The sequence below is a fragment of the Pseudorca crassidens genome, chromosome 3 (assembly GCF_039906515.1).
Source record: "Pseudorca crassidens isolate mPseCra1 chromosome 3, mPseCra1.hap1, whole genome shotgun sequence".
In the NCBI taxonomy this organism is placed as follows: Eukaryota; Metazoa; Chordata; class Mammalia; order Artiodactyla; family Delphinidae; genus Pseudorca; species Pseudorca crassidens.
In genome coordinates this window covers 153,735,645-153,756,694 of record NC_090298.1, presented here as the reverse complement: position 1 = coordinate 153,756,694, position 21,050 = coordinate 153,735,645, and the positions used below count along the sequence as shown (strand labels likewise).

Genomic DNA, 21,050 nt, shown 5'->3' with positions numbered 1-21,050 from the left:
CTATAGGAAAGTCAAGCTAGGCTCTGAAGTCTGCACATATTATGAGCCTTTGCAATAGGAAAAAAGATTTCTCAGCAGGCAGATTAAATCATGAAAAATCTGAAAACCAACCATTTATACAACAAGGTTATGCAACAAGGAATGTTTAGCTTTCTAAATTCAAAGTTCAAAAATAATTTCTAGTAAATTGCTACTTACACATGACCTTGAAAAATACCTAATCAACCCATACTTCCAAGATGAGAATATTAAGCAAATGAGATACATGACCTTGATCAAGTTCCTTAGCCTCTCTGATTTTTAGATTCCTCGTTAAACTGGGGAAATAATAGAACATAGGGCAAGAGCTGCTGAAAGAATGACATGAAATAAGGCATGCAAACTGTAGTTTCTGTTACATAGGAAAGCACTCAGTAATTGTTAGTCTATTATTAAGATATACGATATCCATTCTAGCTCTAGTATATTATGACCCATTGCCATTTAGAAAATTTGACTCATCCTACAATAGAAAAGGGTTATTCCTATTACTATATGACTACCTTTTAGTTTAAAGCTTTCTTATAAATATTTGTATCCCAAGAAAGATTTGACAGTTTTCAGTTTTCAAGGTTATTCCATGTGGGTGTGCCCATGAAGATCACTGACTTATTAAATAACTTCATACTGATAAGCAAAAAAGCTTTCTCTGATTTCTGGCTCATCACAGTCTAGAATATAATAAAACTAGGGTAAATTTTACCCTAAATAGCTTGAAGAAATAGGGAGACCAGGTTTTAAACATTAAATCTTAAGTATCTACTAATTTGCTCCAAGGATTCATTTACATAAACTGTAAAGTTTATAACTGTAAAAAAAGATAAAGTAAAAATGAACAAATAAACTAATAGAGAAGTTCTTATTCATGTTTTGAGGGTTGTGAGCTTTATGATAGGTATTTTTTTAATAACTCCAAAGTATATTTGTAAACACATGTTTTAAATGGGGAGGGGTATAATCCCAGAGACCCTACCACATGAAGAAATGTTTCTGCAGTGCATTCATTCATGCCACACAGTTGGTCACCCTTACTGGACAAACTAGCCAGAAAGAAGGCATGTTCATGCAGTCAGACATTTCCCAATCCAGTTTTTATTTCCCCAGTCAGGACCGAAAATGTAAGGAAATAAGCAAATGAAACTCTAGTCCTTTTAAATATTTTTCTATTTGGTTAATTTTCTTTGTAAAGAAGAGAGAAGTCTTAAGACAAACATAACTATTTTTGCCCCAGAAATTAATTGTAGTTACATTAGCTTAAGGAATAAAGCCTATCATATAAAAATACAATTCAGGCAAAGTTGGCATGCTAGTCAAGAGAGTCCATTTCTACAGTGAAGTCTAAAGCTGGATGAAATGTGAGCTTTCCTACAGGATCAGAACAAAAAAAGGATTTAATATTGATTTTCCTAGGATAAATGTTCACAAGACAAATTCTCAGTATCATGCCATGGGCAAATGCCTCATACCTTAAAAATCTATTCTCACCTGGAGTTAACAACCAGAGAATTAACAAAGTGACTGCCTACCAAAGGCTGTGAAATAAAAGGGCTCAATACAGTGTCCTTTAAAACACTTTCAAAATCTCCTGAATGTGGACAGTTCCACAAGATGTCGTTCTTGGACTCTTCAAAAGTCAATGTCATGGAAAACACAAACAAACAAACACACACATCAAAAAAAGTTTAAGGAAGCAGAGGACTGGGGTTGGCGGCGTGAACACAGCCTTTAGGGGGTTAGTGAACCACGGCTGGCCGGGAGGCAGTCCGGGGAAAAGTCTGGACCTGCCGAAGAGGCAAGAGACTTTTTCTTCCCTCTTTGTTTCCTGGTGCGCGAGGAGAGGGGATTAAGAGCGCCGCTTAAAGAAGCTCCACAGATGGGCGCGAGACCCTAGAGCCGGGCATGAGATGGTAGGGCTGCTGCTGCTGCCGCCACCAAGAAGCCTGTGTGCGAGCACAGGTCACTCTCCACACCTCCCCTCCCGGGAGCCTGTGCAGCCCGCCACTGCCAGGGTCCCGGATCCAGGGACAATTTCCCCGGGAGAACACACGGCGCGCCCCAGGCTGGTGCAACGTCCCACTGGCCTCTGCAGCCGCAGGCTTGCCCCGCACTCCGTGCCCCTGCCTCCCCACGGCCGGAATGAGCCAGAGCCCCCACGGCCTGAGTGAGCCAGAGCCCCCGAATCAGCAGTTCCTTTAACCCCGTCCTGTCTGAGCGAAGAACAGATGCCCTCCGGCGACCTACACGCAAAGACGGGGCCAAATCCTAAACTGAGCCCCGGGAGCTGTGCGAAGAAAGAAGAGAAAGGGAAATTTTTCCATGCAGTCTCAAGAGCAGCGGATTAAAGCTCCACAATCAACTTGATGTACCCTGCATCTGTGGAATACCTGAATAGACAACAAATCATCCCAAATTGAGGAGGTCGACTTTGAGAGCAAGATTTATGACTTTTTCCCCCTTTTCCTCTTATTGTGAATGTGTATGTGTATGCTTCTGTGTGAGATTTTGTCTGTATATCTTTGCTTCCACCATTTGTTCTAGGGTTCTAACCATCCAATTTTTTGTTTTGTTTTTAACTTAAAAATTTTTTTTCTTAATAATTATTTTTTTATTTTAATATTGTATTATTATATATTGTATTATTATATATTATTATATATTATTATATTGTATTATTTTACCTTACTTTATTTTAATTTATCCTCTTTCTTTCTACTTTTTCTCCCATTTATTCTGAGCTGTGTGGATGAAAGGCTCTTGGTGCTGCAGCCGGGAGTCAGTGCTGTGCCTCTGAGGTGGGAGAGCCAACTTCAGGACACTGGTCCACAAGAGACCTCCCAGCTCCACGTAATATCAAACGACGAAAATCTCCCATAGATCTCCATCTCAACACCAACACCCAGCTTCACTCAATGACCAGCAAGCTACAGTGCTGGACACCCTATGCCAAACAACTACCAAGACAGGAACACAACCCCACCCATTAGCACAGAGGCTGCCTAAAATCATAATAAGTCCACAGACACCTCAAAACACACCACAAGACGTGGAACTGCCCACCAGAAAGACAAGATCCAGCCTCATCCACAAGAACACAGGCACCAGAAAGCCTACACAACCCACTGAACCAACTTTAGCCACTGGGGACAAACACCACAAACAACAGGAACTACGGAACTGCAGCCTGCAAAAGGAGACACCAAACACAGTAAGATAAGCAAAATGAGAAGACAGAAAATCACAGCAGATGAAGGAGCAAGATAAAAACCCACAGACCTAACAAATGAAGAGGAAATAGGCAGGCTACCTGAAAAAGAATTCAGAATAATGATAGTAAAGGTGACCCAAAATCTTGGAAATAGAATAGAGAAAATGCAAGAAACATTTAAAAATGACCTAGAAGAACTAAAGATGAAACAAGCAATGATGAAGAACACAATAAATGAAATTAAAAATTCTCTAGAAGGGATCAATAGCAGAATAACTGAGGCAGAAGAATGGATAAGTGACTTGGAAGATAAAATAGTGGAAATAACTACTGCAGAGCAGAATAGAATGAAAAGAACTGAGGACAGTCTCAGAGACCTCTGGAACAACATTAAACCCACCAACATTAGAATTATAGGGGTTCCAGAAGAAGAAGAGAAAAAGAAAGGGACTGAGAAAATATTTGAAGAGATTATAGTTGAAAACTTTCCAAATATGGGAAAGGAAATAGTTACTCAAGTCCAGGAAGCACAGAGAGTCCCATACAGGATAAATCCAAGGAGAAACAGGCCAAAACACATATTAATCACACTGTCAAAAATTAAATACAAAGAAAACATATTAAAAGCAGCAAGGGAAAAACAACAAATAACACACAAGGGAATCCCCATAAGGTTAACAGCTGATCTTTCAGCAGAAACTCTGCAAGCCAGAAGGGACTGGCAGGACATATTTAAAGTGATGAAGGAGAAAAACCTACAAACAAGATGACTCTACCCAGCAAGGATCTCATTCAGATTTGATGGAGAAATTAAAACCTTTACAGACAAGCAAAAGCTGAGAGAGTTAAGCACCACCAAACCAGCTTTACAGCAAATGCTAAAGGATCTTATCTAGGCAAGATACACAAGAGAAGGAAAACACCTACAATAACGAACCCAAAACAATTAAGAAAATGGGAATAGGAACATACATATCAATAATTACCTTAAATGTAAATGGATTAAATGTTCCCACCAGAAGACACAGACTGGCTGAATGGATATAAAAACAAGACCCATATATATGCTGTCTACAAGAGACCCACTTCAGACCTAGAGACACATACAGACTGAAAGTGAGGGGATGAAAAAAGATATTCCATGAAAATGGAAACCAAAAGAAAGCTGGAGTAGCAATTCTCATATCAGACAAAATAGACTTTAAAATAAAGACTATTAGAAGAGACAAAGAAGGACACTACATAGTGATCAAGGGATCGATCCAAGAAGAAGATATAACAATTGTAAATATTTATGCACCCAACATAGGAGCACCTCAATACATAAGGCAAATACTAACAGCCATAAAAGGGGAAATCGACAGTAACACATTCATATAGGGAACTTTAACAGCCCACTTTCACCAATGGACAGACCATCCAAAATGAAAATAAATAAGGAAACACAAGCTTTAAATGATACATTAAACAAGATGGACTTAATTGATATTTACAGGACATTCCATCCAAAAACAACAGAATACACATTTTTCTCAAGTGCTCATGGAACATTCTCCAGGATAGACCATACCTTGGGTCACAAATCAAGCCTTGGTAAATTTAAGAAAACTGAAATTGTATCAAGTATCTTTTCTGACCACAACGCTATGAGACTAGATATCAATTACAAGAAGAGATCTGTAAAAAATACAAACACATGGAGGTTAAACAATACAATACTTAATAACGAACTGATCACTGAAGAAATCAAAGAGGAAATCAAAAAATACCTAGAAACAAATGGCAATGGAGACACAACGACCCAAAACCTATGGGATGCAGCAAAAGCAGTTCTAAGAGGGAAGTTTATACCAATACAATCCTACCTTAAGAAACAGGAAACATCTCGAATAAACAACCTAACCTTGCACCTAAAGCAATTAGAGAAAGAAGAACAAAAAATCCCCAAAGTTAGCAGAAGTAAAGAAATCATAGAGATCAGATCAGAAATAAATGAAAAAGAAATGAAGGAAATGATAGCAAATATCAATAAAACTAAAAGCTGGTTCTTGGAGAAGATAAACAAAATTGATAAACCATTAGCCAGACTCATCAAGAAAAAAAGGGAGAAGACTCAAATCAACAGAACTAGAAATGAAAAAGGAGAAGTAACAACTGACACTGCAGAAATACAAAAGATCATGAGAGATTACTACAAGCAACTCTATGCCAATAAAATGGACAACCTGGAAGAAATGGACACATTCTTAGAAATGCACAACCTTCTGAGACGGAACCAGAAAGAAATAGAAAATATGAACAGACCAATCACAAGCACTGAAATTGAAACTGTGATTAAAAATCTTCCAACAAACAAAAGCCCAGGACCAGATGGCTTCACAGGCGAATTCTATCAAACATTTAGAGAAGTACTAACACCTATCCTTCTCAAACTCTTCCAAAATACAGCAGAGGGAGGAACACTCCCAAACTCATTCTACGAAGCCACCATCACCCTGATACCAAATCCAGAAAAAGATGTCAGAAAAAATAGAAAACTACAGGCCAATACCTCTGATGAACATAGATGCAAAAATCCTCAACAAAATACTAGCAAACAGAATCCAACAGCACATTAAAAGGATCATACACCACGATCAAGTGGGGTTTATTCCAGGAATGCAAGGATTCTTCAATACACGCAAATCAATTAACGTGATACACCATATTAACATATTGAAGGAGAAAAACTATATGATCATCTCAATAGATGCAGAGAAAGCTTTCGACAAACTTCAACACCCATTTATTATAAAAAACACTGCAGAAAGTAGGCATAGAAGGAACTTTCCTCAACATAATAAAGGCCATATATGACAAACCCACAGCCAACATCGTCCTCAATGGTGAAACACTGAAAGCATTTCCACTAAGATCAGGAACAAGACAAGGTTGCCCACTCTTACCACTCTTATTCAACATAGTTTTGGAAGTTTTAGCCACAGCAATCAGAGTATAAAAAGAAATAAAAGGAATCCAAATCGGAAAAGAAGAAGTAAAGCTGTCACTGTTTGCAGATGACATGATGGTATACATAGAGAATCCTAAAGATGCTACCAGAAAACTACTAGAGCTAATCAATGAATTTGGTACAGTAGCAGGATACAAAATTAATGCACAGAAATCACTGGCATTCTTATACACTAGTGATGAAAAATCTGAAAGTGAAAATAAGAAAACACTCCCATTTACCATGGCAACAAAAAGAATAAAATATCTAGGAATAAACCTACCTAAGGAGACAAAAGACCTGTATGCAGAAAATTATAAGACACTGATGAAAGAAATTAAAGACGATACAAATAGATGGAGAGATATACCATGTTCTTGGATTGAAAGAATCAACACTATGAAAATGACTCTACTACCCAAAGCAATCTACAGATTCAATGCAATCCCTATCAAACTATCACTGGCATTTTTCATAGAACTAGAGCAAAAAATTTCACAATTTGTATGGAAACACAAAAGACCCCGAATAGCCAAAGCAATCTTGAGAACGAAAAACAGAGCTGGAGGAATCAGGCTTCCTGACTTCAGACTATACTACAAAGCTACAGTAATCAAGACAGTATGGTACTGGCACAAAAACAGAAAGGTAGATCAAAGGAACAGGATAGAAAGCCCAGAGATAAACCCATTCACATATGGTCACCTTATCTTTGATAAAGGAGGCAAGAATGTACAGTGGAGAAAAGACAGCCTCTTCAATAAGTGGTTCTGAGAAAACTGGACAGGTACATGTAAAAGAATGAAATTAGAACACTCCCTAACACCATACACAAAAATAAACTCAAAATGGATTAAATACCTAAATGTAAGGTCAGACACTATAAAACCCGCTCACAGGTCAAGTGGTAGTCACGTCCTCTCAATGTCCTCCTCCAACACAAGGCAACAGTTAAACTATCTACTTCCATCCACTGATCCTGTTCAATGATAATTCTGAAACTAGAAATCCTCTCATGCCAAAACACTGGATGGGTAACAGGTTTTGTGGAACGCACAGCAGTACACACAGAAGCTAGGGTGTGCCTTAACTCTCCACAATTTCACCGAGTCCCTATGTCTACAGTACACAGAAGGGACACAGAAGGGACAGCATGAACAAGAAAATCCTTTTCTAATCTCTGCCCTTACACGACCCCACCCTATCAACTTTCCAGAAGGAAAGGCAGAAATGAAAGAGATCAAAGTCTCTACTTTCTCTGCTCAGTGCCCTCAACAGACAACATAAATGTGCAGAATCATACCTTTATCCTGCCTTGTGCCTTTCCTATTCAGCACCCTGTGCAAGATCAGAGGTTTCTGGGAGCCTCACTGCCTACACGCTCTTGCTCTGCTGTCAGTCTCATAGCACTCCTCTTTCTCCACCCACGACAGGGCTCAGCAACTCACCAATGAGCCTTCATTCAGAGCCAAAAAGAAAGGGAAAGGTGGGAGTAAAAGCACAGAACTCCTAGCATGAGTACCCCTGATATAAACCTCCATAAACTAACACTTGGGCGTTGGCAACCCCCTCCTCCAGCCCTAATAAATCTACTTCTCTAAGGTAGGGACCAACAATGTGCATTTTTAATTGCTCTTCCAAGGTGAATTTTAACCAGTTCTCCAGGTGAACCACTGGATTTGATGATTCAGAAAAGGAGCAAGGCAGAGTTTAAAAATCTTGAACAGAAATTTAAAGGCAAAAACAAGACATTTTAAAGTCACAACACAGGAAGGAATTTTGCTCTCAGACTTATATAATTTTTAATTTTTTAAGAGAACAATTATTATCGGCAAACATCTGAAGGAAATCTGGTCCATCTATTTTACTTGTTTTGACATCTGCAGATAAAGACAAGCTGGAGGGAAAAACAGGTTTAAGGTTTGCAGCAATTAGTTAATTTGTGACTGATTATTTAAAATACAATACATGCAGCTCTGTGCTTCTCCAGAGGGAAGAGTTACAAATTACTATGGTGGTTGTTGCTGCTGCCACTGCTATTATTGTTGTTTTTAAAAGACTGCAGCCTTCAGATGTTTGTGAATATTAATACTGTTAGGGGCTTGTCAGGTTGCCATAGCCACCTCGGTTCCCTTCTGCCAGCAGGACGTAAAGCACTGGGAGTCAGAATTGCAAAGGAATCCACAATGTAAATGCAACCTGGGAAGCCGCCTCTTTCCTTCCCACATTTCCACACCTTGTTCGTTTTGATACATTGACCAAAACACACCTGCAGTGGGATTGCTGGGTCATATGGTAGTTGTATTTGTAGTTTTTTAAGGAACCTCCATACTGTTCTCCATAGTGGCTGTATCAATTTACATTCCCACCAACAGTGCAAGAGGATTCCCTTTTCTCCACACCTTCTCCAGCATTTACTGTTTGTAGATTTTTTGATGATGGCCATTCTGACTGGTGTGAGATGATATCTCATTGTAGTTTTGATTTGCATTTCTCTAATGATTAATGATGTTGAGCATTCTTTCATGTGTTTGTTGGCAATCTGTATGTCTTCTTTGGAGAAATGTCTGTTTAGCTCTTTTGCCCATTTTTGGATTGGGTTGTTTGTTTTTTTATTATTGAGCTGCTTGTAGATTTTGGAGATTAATCCTTTGTCAGTTGCTTCATTTGCAAATATTTTCTCCCATTCTGAGGGTTGTCTTTTGGTCTTGTTTATGGTCTCCTTTGTTGTGCAAAAGCTTTGAAGTTTCATTAGGTCCCATTTGTTTATTTTTGTTTTTATTTCCATTTCTCTAGGAGGTGGGTCAAAAAGGATCTTGCTGTGATTTATGTCATAGAGTGTTCTCCCTATGTTTTCCTCTAAGAGTTTGATAGTGTCTGGCCTTACATTTAGGTCTTTAATCCATTTGGAGTTTATTTTTGTGTATGGAGCTAGGGAGTGTTCTAATTTCATTCTTTTACATGTGGCACATATATACAATGGAATATTACTCAGCCATTGAAAGAAAAGAAATTGAGTTATTTGTAGTGAGGTGGATAGACCTAGAGTCTGTCATACAGAGTGAAGTAAGTCAGAAAGAGAAAAACAAATACCGTATGCTAACACATATGTATGGGATCTAAAAAAAAAAAAATGTCATGAAGAACCTAGGGGTAAGATGGGAATAGAGACACAGACCTACTAGAGCGTGGACTTGAGGATATGGGGAGGGGGAAGGGTAAGCTGTGACACAGTGAGAGAGTGGCATGGACATATATACACTACCAAACGTAAAATAGATAGCTAGTGGGAAGCAACCGCATAGCACAGGGAGATCAGCTAGGTGCTTTGTGACCACCTAGAGGGGTGGGATAGGGAGGGTGGGAGGGAGGGAGACGCAAGAGGGAAGAGATATGGGGATATATGTATACATATAGCTGATTCACTTTGTTATACAAAATAAACTAACACACCATTGTAAAGCAATTATACTCCAATAAAGATGTTAAAAAAAAAAATACACCTGCTTCCCTAGCTAGCCCGCTAGCCCTCTCATGCTTGTGTTCTCTCCATTTCATTTACCCTCCCCCTCTCCCCTCCATTCCCCTAGTACCCCTTCACTGTGCTCTTTTAAACCCTTGGACACACATTCTCACTCAAACCCTTCTAGTAAGACTTCCTCTACCTTCTCTCCTAAACTGAAACTTGGCGTTGCCCAGATAATGATAATACTGAACTCTCAAGTGTACACAGATCCTGGTGATGTCATCTTTCCTCCCCCCCACTAATCCACCCCTAGTCCCATCATCCCCAAATCTCAGGGACTACAAGTAGGTCATTATCAATCTCAGTATTTCTGCTTCCTCTGCTGAGTCACCATTTCCATTCAAGGACTCCTCTCTCCTTTGAACTTCCTCTGTCTGACCATGCCACCCTTTTCTGATCTCCCTCTTTGTCTTCTAGCCTCTGGGGGACCTCCAGGCTTTCCTGTTGGTGCTGCCCCTCCCCCACTGAGAGGCCACACGTGGACTAGACCCCCAGCCACTGCCACTTGATCCCCTCTACTCCAAATCTGCTGCTTCAGCTCCATCTCGTGCCGATTTAAGTTCCACCTACAGGCCCAAAGCCAGTGCTTCCAGCACTGGGATAATTTTCCTACAACTTAACTGACATGCTCTTTGCAACCCCAAGCATGGCAAGCAATAGGACGCGGTGCTTAGCATTAAACTCCACAGGTAAACTCCTGGCTTTACCACTTACTGCTTTCGTGGTTCAGCACAAGCTATTGAACTTTCCAGGCCTCAGCTTTCTCATCCATAAAATGATGACAATAATATCATCTATTTCATAGGTTTGTTATGAAGACTGAAAAAGAAACCTCCTTGGTATAATTTAGACTCTCTGAAGGTAAGAGAAAGCCCAACTCAGACTAGCATAAAAAAACAAAAGTGTTTTATTGGCTCACTTTTCTCAAAGTCCAGAGGAAAGGTAGGCTTCAGCCTTGGATTGATTCAGTGGTTCAGCCATGGATCCAGGATCTAATTTCTCTCCCTCTGTTCTGTCTTCTAAGGTGTCAGATTCAGTTTAAGGCTGGTTCTCCCTCATGCTTATGAGAGGCTATCATTGGATTATAGGCTTCCTCATCCAAAACAAAGGAGTGAAGAAAATGATCACTTTGAAAAGCTCTCCCAGAACAGTAATGGAGAACTTTTCCAGACATTCTTAGAAAACCTCTCAGGTCCCACTGTCCAGTGTGAATAACAAGCCCATTCTGGAACCATTGCCTGGATCAGAGGAATTACTAATTGGCTCAGACCTGCTCAAATGGACCAATCACTGTAGCATAGGAGAGGGGATTACAAACCCTGGAAAATATTTATCTGCCTATAAACTGCACAGTAAGTATGAGATGGAGACAGAGAGGGGAATGGATGCTGGGGAAATGACCTAAGACCCACTGTGCAGAGTCAACTCCTTAGTTAATGATGGGTAATTAGTAAACACTATGCTAATATTAGCACTTATTATTATGTCATTTTTACCTTTGATGACTACTTCTCATTCTTCTTTGTATTATCATTTATTATTTACATGATAGTCTCTCTATACTCTCCCATCCTCAAGCTTGTCAATACTTAAGGCAGTGTGCTTCCCTGAGATTTTTTTACCTCCAACGTGGTTCACCCCAAACTCTGTACCTAGCAGAGTGAATAAAAAGAAGAGAGTTTCAATAAATGCTGGTTGAATACATGAATAGACTATAAAACTGATTCTACCCAGTGACAAAGCCTCTCTGGCAGGAGTTAAAGATTATGCAATGTTCTCATGCCCTTCAGTAAAGAACAACTTAACACACTTAAAAAATATTCTTTCTTGTACAAAATAATATTACTAACCCCCCACTGATTACCCAGGCACAGACAGCGAATATGTGTTTGTTATTTTCTAGCTGATCAGTAAAAGCTTACTCTTTAACACAATTACACACAATTTATTCTTTTTCAGTTTTCTTTCACAATAACTTTTGAAGTAGATGATTCCATTTGACCAGACTACATGCAGTACATAGAATACTATGAGACACGTGATTTTTTTTGGTCACTGTACCCTCATAATGAAAGCTAAGAAACCTTCAAATGGGTACTTTTTAACTAAGAGCTATACTTCTCAAAACCACAAATTAACAGGAAAAACTCCCATATTACACAGTACGACGTTATAAAAAATTTATGTAGGAAAAGACTTCCCTGTTCAGATTATTCTTTAAAATGTCCCATTTTACATAAAATATACTTCAATTTTAAACCAACTTAGATATATGCCTTATTCTGCCTTGTTGTTTTTGGTAAATAACATCACTTCCAAAGAAGTTTATTTTAATGTTTTTAAAAAGTAGGTAATATTAGCAATTCTATAATGCAACTTACTAATGGGTAGCTGTAATTTTTAGATAGACGTGGTAAATGGCTCGGTACGTGAGGGTTTTTTTAAATTCTTTGTATTTCTTTTAAAGTCTGCAGGATTCCAGAATTTTATTACCTGAAAATTATCTGACTTTTAAAAAATATATTATTAAACTTGAAAATGTCTTTGAGAGAAGAAAAGTGTGTGGGAGACTATAAAACATACTGGCGGCTTAAGAGTAAAATGAGGGAAAATGTGGATTCCCTGTCTTTTAACTGAGAGGCTGTAGCAATGCAGAACCTTCACTTCTTGTCTGTGGAGACCATGCAGTGAATTTTAAGAGTGGAATCTGATGAAAGAGTAAAACAAGAAATGTTTAGAGAATATAAACTAGTCAGACTATCTGAATTTCATGAAAAAGATAGTAATAAATTTAAAACTAATTATAGCACATGAATCCAATCCGGGTAAAACTACATCCACGTGCACGACCTCTCACGTTTTTATTTCATGTGCCTCTTAAAATTGCCACCTTGGTTATCTCTAGCCTCAAGCTTTCCACCATCCAATACAAAGTACAGCCTCAGAAAATAATGAAACAACATGAAGGATAGTTAATGCAGTGGACAGTAGTACATCCCCATAGAATTTGATGCCTGACGCAACTCCATGAAGTAGATATTGTTGCCTGAGGCCAAGATGCTAAATAATTTTTCTCTATGCTTCTGAGTATTGGGAATCAGGTCCCAAAGCCCCTGACTGCATTGCAATGTGACATCTAACCAATAAGTCTCTTTCCCAAAGCAACATCCAGCAGAGAAAGTGTGCACTGTTGATCTCATACATCCAACTAAATAGCCAAAAGGCTGTGCAATGTAAGTTATCCTATTACCTCTGTTGGATTTGGGGGATGAGTCACTTGGGTGAGTCTTCTGTTGTTTCCTCAGTGATCAGCATGCTTGATGGAGCAGCCAAAGTTCATTCAAACCCGTACTCCCTGCAGTCTCCACTCTGGCTTCTCTGGCGACCCTAAGTATAGAAACAGTTTAGGATGCAACAAACATATTGTAGAAAGAGCCCTAACCTCAGTCACGTTTACAAATGACCGCTTTGAGATGCACAATATCACTCAATATTTGAAAGAAAAAATTAAGTGCCTTTTTTGCCCATAAAATTTAAACAATATGGGCGCTTCCCTGGTGGCGCAGTGGTTGAGAGTCCGCCTGCCGATGAGAGTCCGTGCCGAACGACACGGGTTCGTGCCCCGGTCCGGGAGGATCCCACATGCCGCGGAGCAGCTGGGCCTGTGAGCCATGGCCGCCGAGCCTGCGCGTCCGGAGCCTGCGCGTCCGGAGCCTGTGCTCCGCAACAGGAGAGACCACAGCAGTGAGAGGCCCGCGTACCGCAAAAAAAAAAAAAAAAAGAAAAAAAAAATTAAACAATATGAATTTTTTTTAATGTCTCACTTGTGGGCAGATAAATTGATGCACTCATGATGGATTTAAATTTTAAATATGCATACCTTTTGAGCCAGTAATTCCATTTCTATAAATGTATCCCTCGAAAAGTATTCAAAGATACATGCAAAAAATATTACAGTGTTGGGGCTTCCCTGTTGGCGCAGTGGTTAAGAATCCGCCTGCCAATGCACGGGACACAAGTTCGAGCTCTGGTCTGGGAAGTTCCCACATACCACGGAGCAACAAAGCCCGTGCACCACAGCTGCTGAGCCTGCGCTCTAGAGCCCGTGAGCCACAACTACTGAGCCCGCATGCCACAACTGCTGAAGCCTGCATGCCTGGAGGCTATGCTCTGCAGCAGGAGAGGCCACCGTAATAAGAAGCCACACACCGTAGCAGAGCAACTAGATAAAGCCCCTGCGCAGCAGCAAGGACCCAACGCAGCCAAAAAACAATATTACAGTGTTGAATAAGAAAGTAGCTAAATTTATGATAGTAAATCCATGCAATGGAATGCCATGAGGCCTCTAGAAAGAATGAGGTAAATCTATATATACTGATATGGAAAATATCCCAATTTTATTGCAGAGTGAGGAAAAGCAATTTGATAACAAATCTTTAATATGATTTCTATTTGCACATTATGATCTTATTTGTGAAAAGGCTGTATATGTATTTTTTTTCCTTGTAGACATAGAAATTTCTGGAAGTACAAGATACACAAAATACTGATAGCCTGTGCAGTGAGAGAAGGGCCAATGTGGGATACAACAGGACCTTAACTTTCCACCTTATCTTTCCTTTATGTTGAAAATTTTTACCATGAGAAGGGCAAGAAATTCTCTTCTCCCATGTCTTGGCTGTATGAGGGTGAATATGGATGATGTCAATGTTCCATGTAAAGAACCTGTCAGACACCTGGAACCCATGAATGTTGGTTCTCCCATTCAAACACGAGTGTCTGTGTGTGTGCACACACACAAACACACAACCCACTCCTTCCCAACACCTTCTGAACCCTGACACCATTTTACGTGCCACCAATCTTACCATACATCTCCATTATCTTTTAGATATCCGTATTCCATTCAAGGGAGAATTGAAGAAAGGCACAAGGAGAAGATTTAATTTGGACATTGTTGTCCCCTAATACCTAGCTTAGTTTTTTTCAAAAGAGAAAGGTAGTATTTTATTTTCCATTTTCAAAACAGAGGGAAATACCTTCCCAGGTACTCTCAGTGACATAGGAAAATACTTCGTCCTGCTCCCTACTCCAACCAATCTTGAAAGAGAGACTAGGGTGGAACATTTAAAACATGCCTCGGGGCTTCCCTGGTGGCGCAGTAGTTGAGAGTCCGCCTGCCGATGCAGGGGACACGGGTTCGTGCCCCGGTCCGGGAGGATCCCACATGCCGCGGAGCGGTTGGGTCCGTGAGCCATGGCCGCTGGGCCTGCGCGTCCGGAGCCTGTGCTCCGCTACGGGAGAGGCCGCAGCGGTGAGAGGCCCGCGTACCGCAAAAAAACAAAAACAAAAATGTGTAAACATGGTTATAGAATCTGAGATCACAAAATACTGTGGAGTCAAAAAGATGAGAAGCAGTTTGAGAGTTGGGCCTTCTCTCCTATATCCATGATTTCTATCTCTCTCTCTCTTTTTTTTTTTTTTTGGTGGGATCTTAGTTCCCTGACCAGGGATTGAATCTGGGCCCTCATCAGTGAGAGCATGGAGCCCTAACCACTAGACCGCCAGGGAATTCCCTCTGTCACTCTCTTGCTACATAGAGTGATTTTTCTGTAGCTAAGGTGGAATAGGACCCTGCTGTATTAAGCCCTGGGCACAGTTAACTCTAAGAATTTTGGTAGGAGAGGTTTAGGAAAAATTTTTTTCACAAATTTTTAAGTTATCACTCTATATCCTATTACTTTCTTCAAATTGAAAATAAAACCCACACAGATTTTTTTTAACTTTAAATTGTGCATATCATTTATGTGAAAATTCTTCTTCAAAGAACTTACTCTGAGTCAGTGGTTTTCAATGGCGGAGAAATTTTGGCTCCTAGGGGACATTTGGCAATGTCTGCAGACTGATTTGGCTGTCACAGCGAGGAGTGGAGGTGCTACTGGCATCTAGTGGATAGAGGCCAGGGATGCTGCCCACCATCCTAAAGTGGACAGGACAGTCCCCTACAACAACAACAAAAAGTTTCCTTCCCGAAATGTCAATAGTGCCAAGTTTGAGAAACTTTGCTCTAAGGAAATAATAAGTAATATGTCAAAGATGACTATCCAGATGTGTTCATTAGCACTGTTTGTGACAGTTTCATAATCTGAGATTCATTAAATTACAGTGTCTCCATTCACTGGAATGCTGTAGACATTAAAATGATGTGAAAGTTTTTAATAATATGAAGAAATGCTCATATTTGTCCTAAAATAATATATTTAGTATGATTAGAGCACTGTATAAGTATACATATACTTGTGTATAGGCCTGGAAACTACTTTGAAAGAGTATCAACCAAAATATTTATACCATTTATTTTACCATTTATTTCTAAAGAGTGGTAGGGAATTCATACAAAAGATACTTCACAATTAATGTCATTAAAAATGCCTATACCATTTATCATCCTGAGGAGAAGGACATTTGATATAAGCCATTTTCTCAAAAGCTACACAAACTTCCTAAGTATATAAGGCTTTGTACCCTTTCTTTTCTGAATGTGTCATTGGAAGAGTTTAACTTCCTGACATCAAGTTCTTTAATGGTAGAAAAGAGGAGCTGCAGGTGTTTCTCACCAGGTGCCTCGTGATGGCAGCAGGCAGAGTTCACTGGGTATTTTTGTTCAGAGCCAAAATAGTACCTACTATTCTCATTCCTTCTCTTTAAAAGCCTTCATTGTTATACTATGATTCAAAAGTAGAATTACTCGCTTCCACCCATACCAAAAACAGTATGGTCATGACACTGCAAATTCAATAAATGTTTCAAACATCATGAACACTCATCCCCAGTTGAGAATGTTTTATGAGTAAAAGGCATTATGATATTGTCTGCTATGCAACCTTATAACTTCCATACTGGGGTTTAAACTGTTGATGTTGCTGATAAATTATTATTTTAGTGACCAGTAGCCTCATGTGAAGAAGGAAGCAAAATGGCAACAAGTTCTCCTAAATACCACAATGTTTATATCAATCAACAAAACTGATTAGTTTTGCTCACCAGTATAACTGAACTTCTAATCTGGATTGGAGAGAAAGGGAAGGTGGGGGTGGGGGGGGGTGAAGTGGGGACAATTTGGCCACACTACTTGATGTCAATATAATACAAGTAGAAATTAAAAATTTTTATGGTATAGTAAAGGAAAAAAAAAACTCCCATAAAAGAGATAGATATCCTCTACAGAAGAATTCCAAATAATTTGAGTAGATATTGCCCCTCAAGGAGGTGGGACTTAACTCTCCATCCCTGAGTGTGAGCTGTGCTTAGTGACTTGTTTCCAAAGGGTAAGAGTATGGAAGGATGAAAAACGTAGCTTTACAGTGGCGATCCAGACAAGCACCACCTCCACCACATGATCAAGGTTAACATCACTAGTGATAAGTTATGCTGACAGTATCCTCTCTTGATATGATATAATGAGACTGGCATTTCACTTCTGTGATCTTCCACAACCATATACTACTAATCATGAGGAAGAACTTGAAACAAACCCAAAATGAGAGACATTCTATAAAAAAGCTTGATAAGGTCATCACAAGACAAAAACAAACAAACAAAACACAAGAACAGAAAGTCTGAGAAACTAGCATAGACAAAAGAAGGTTAAGGAGACATGTAATGTCTCCTGGATGATTCTGGAACAGAAAAAGGACAGTATTAAAAAACTATTAAAATTTGAATAAAGTATGGAGATTAGTTAATAGTAATGAACTAATGTTGGTTTCTTAGTGGTAACAAATGAACCACAGTAATATAAGATGTAAATAATAGGAAAAACTCAGTGAAGGGTATTCGGGAACTCTCTGTAACAACTTTGCAACTTTTCTGTAAATCTAAAACTATTCTAAAATTAAAAGTTTATTTAAACAAAAAATAAATTTAAAAGTACCACAAAAATATCTGTCCTGTTAGAGTTTTTTTTAAGTTATGGGTAAAAATGAACATTAAAACTGGAATTAATTAGATAATAAAAGAATAGTATGAATAATTTTATGCTAACAAATTTAATAACTGAGATGAAAGGAACAAATTTTCTGAAAATGACAACTTACCATGACTGAAACAAAACAGAAAATATGAATACCCCTATTAAGTAATCAAATTCATTATTAAACACCATCCCAAACTCTAGGCCCAGATAGATGGGCCTAGATCAGTCTGTCACTGATGCAGTCTGTTGCACATTTAGGGGAAGAATAACACAAATCTCATGATAACTCTATCATAAAATTAAAAGGGGGAAAACAATTCTTATTTTATGAAGCTGACATAATCTTAATAGAAAACCTGATAAAGATATGACAAAAAAGAAAAGCACAAATCAACATCTCTCAAAAATATGTACACAAGCATCATTTTTTTTAAGTCAAATGTTTTAAGCAATACATAAAAAGAATAACACACCATTAGCAAGCAGGGTTATCTGAGGTATGCAAGGCTGGTTTAACATTTGAAAATCAATATACATAACTTACCATGTTCAGACTAAAAACAAAAATCCATATGGTAATCTCAATAGATGAAGAATAAACATTTGACACAATGTAACACCCATTCATGATTAAAACTCTCAGTCAACTAGGAACAGAATAGAACTCACTTCATCTGATATAGGGAATCTATGAAAAACCAATAACTGACATTACACTGTATGGTGAAATATTGGGCATTTTCTCACTAAACAATAATAAGACAAAAATGCCAATCCTCACTACACCTATTGAATGGGGATCCATCTATTGCAATAAGGCAAGTATTGGGTGCGCCAAAATGTTCGTTGTTTGTTCCGTAAGATGGCTCTAGCAACACTTAGTTGTTTTTAACTTCATTCGAAACAATTTTGTTAGACTGTACTGTGACAGCAGTCATATCAGCGTGCATTAAAAAAAAGACATCAAAATTGGTGAATTTTTGTGTAGCCATTTTAATATTGAAGATGGAAGAAAAAAAGGAACATTTTCAGTATCTTACGCCTTATTATTTCAAGAAAGGTCAAAACCAAATAAAACAAAAAGATTTGTGCAGTTTATGGAGAAGGTGCTGTGACTGATCGAATGTGTCAAAAGTGGTTTGCGAAGTTTCATGCTGGGGATTTGTCACTGGACGATGCTCCACAGTCAGGTAGGCCAGCTGAAGTTGACAGTGATCGAATCAAAACAATAAATGAGAACAATGAATGTTATATCACACTGCAGAGAGCTGACATACTCAAAATATACAAATCAAGCATTGAAAATAAAGCACCACCTTGGTTATGTGAATCGCTTTGATGTTTGGGTTCCATATAAGTTAAGCGAAAAAAACCTTCTTGACATACATCCGCATAAGATTCTCTACTGAAATGTAATGAAAATGTTCCGTTTTTAAAACAAATTGTAACGGGCGATGAAAAGTGGATACTGTACAACAATGTGGAACAGAAGAGATCCTGAGGCAAGTGAAATGAACCACCACCAACCACACCAAAGGCCAGTCTTCAACCAAAGAAGGTGATGTTGTGTATATGATGGGATTGGAAGGGACTCCTCCATTATGAGCTCCTGCCGTAAAACCAAATGATTAATTCCAACAAGTACTGCTCCCAATTAGACCAACTGAAAGCAGCAATCGACAAAAAGCGTCCAGAATTAGTCGACAGAAAACACATACTCTTCCATCAGGATAACGCAAGACCGCATGTTTCCTTGATGACCTGGCAAAAAATGTTATAGCTTGGCTGGTAAGTTCTGATTCATCCGCTGTATTCACCACACATTGCACCTTCGGATTTCCATTTATTTCGCTCTTTACAAAATTCATTTAGTGCAAAAAATGTCAGTTCCCTGGAAGATTATAAAAGGCACATGGAACAGTTCTTTGCTCAAAAACATAAAAAGTTTTGGGAAGATGGAATTATGGAGTTCCCTGAAAAATGGCAGAAGGTAGTGGAACAAAAGGATGAATACGTTGTTCAATAAAGTTCTTGGTGGAAATGAAAAATGTGTCTTTTATTTTCACTTAAAAAAACCAAAGGCACTTTTTGGCCCACCCAATAAAAGAATTAAAAGGCATACTGATTAGAAAGGAAGAAGCAAAACTGTCTCTATTTGCAGCTGACATAATTGCTTACTTGAAAAATTTTTTAAAATCTATAAAATAGCTACTAAAGAGTAAATTTGAAAATTTTGCAGGGTATAAGAATAATATACAAAAAACTTGCATTTTTACATACATGGCATTCAACAATTTAAAAAATGATTTTTTTAATTACATTTACAATACCATCAAAAAAAAATTTGGAATTAGAAAATAAGAGAGGGAGAGCTTAAAGATGGTGGAAGAGTAAGACGCGGAGATCAACTTCCTCCCCACAAATACATCAGAAATACATCTACATGTGGAACTGCTTGTATAGAACACCTACTGAACGCTGGCAGAAGACCTCAGACCTCCCAAAAGGCAAGAAACTCCCCACGTACCTGGTGTAGCGCAAAAGAAAAAATAAAAAAACAGAGACAAAAGAATAGGGACGGTACCTGCACCAGCGGGAGGGAGCTGTGAAGGAGGAAAGGTTTCCACACACTAGGAAGCCCCTTTGTGGGCAGAGACTGCAGGTGGCAGAGGGGGTGGGGAGCTTCGAAGCCACGGAGGAGAGCGCAGCCACAGGGGTGCAGAGGGCAAAGTGGAGAGATTCTCGCACAGAGGATCGGTGCCGACCAGCACTCACCAGCCTTAGAGGCTTGTCTGCTCACCCGCCAGGGCAGGCAGGGGCTGGAAGCTGAGGCTCCAGTTTCGGTCGGATCCCAGGGAGAGGACTGGGGTTGGCAGCGTGAACACACCCTAAAGGGGCTAATGTGCCACAGCTAGCCGGAAGGGAGTCGGGAAAAAGTCCGGAGCTGTCGAAGAGAAAAGAGACTTTCTCTTGCCTCTTTATTTCCTGGTGCACGAGGAGAGAGGATTAAGAGTGTCACTTAATGGAGCTCCAGAGACGCGCATGAGCAGCAGCTATCAGAGCGGAACCCAGAGACAGGCATGAGATGCTAAGGCTGCTGCTGCAGCCACAAAAAAACCTGTGTGCAAGCACAGGTCACTGTCCACAGCTACCCTCCTGGGAGCCTGTGCAGCCCGCCACTGTCAGGGTCCCGTGATCCAGAGACAACTCCCCTGGGAGAAAGCACGCACGCATCAGGTTGCTGCAACGTCACGCCGGCCTCTGCCGCCGCAGGCTCGCCCCGCTTCCGTACCCCTCCCTCCCCCTGGCCTGAGTG

The 21,050-nt window shown here is 39.5% G+C and overlaps 1 long non-coding RNA gene across 3 annotated transcripts in view; it reads right to left on the bottom strand.

Annotated features, from left to right (window-relative positions):
• LOC137220895 (uncharacterized) overlaps nt 1-21,050 on the bottom strand; it is a 309,684-nt gene that overhangs the window by 116,517 nt on the left and 172,117 nt on the right. For all 3 annotated transcript variants that reach the window (XR_010941832.1, XR_010941833.1, XR_010941834.1), the window contains exon 3: nt 13,010-13,146. This is a non-coding gene — a long non-coding RNA (uncharacterized lncRNA). The remainder of the gene's footprint in view (nt 1-13,009; nt 13,147-21,050) is intronic.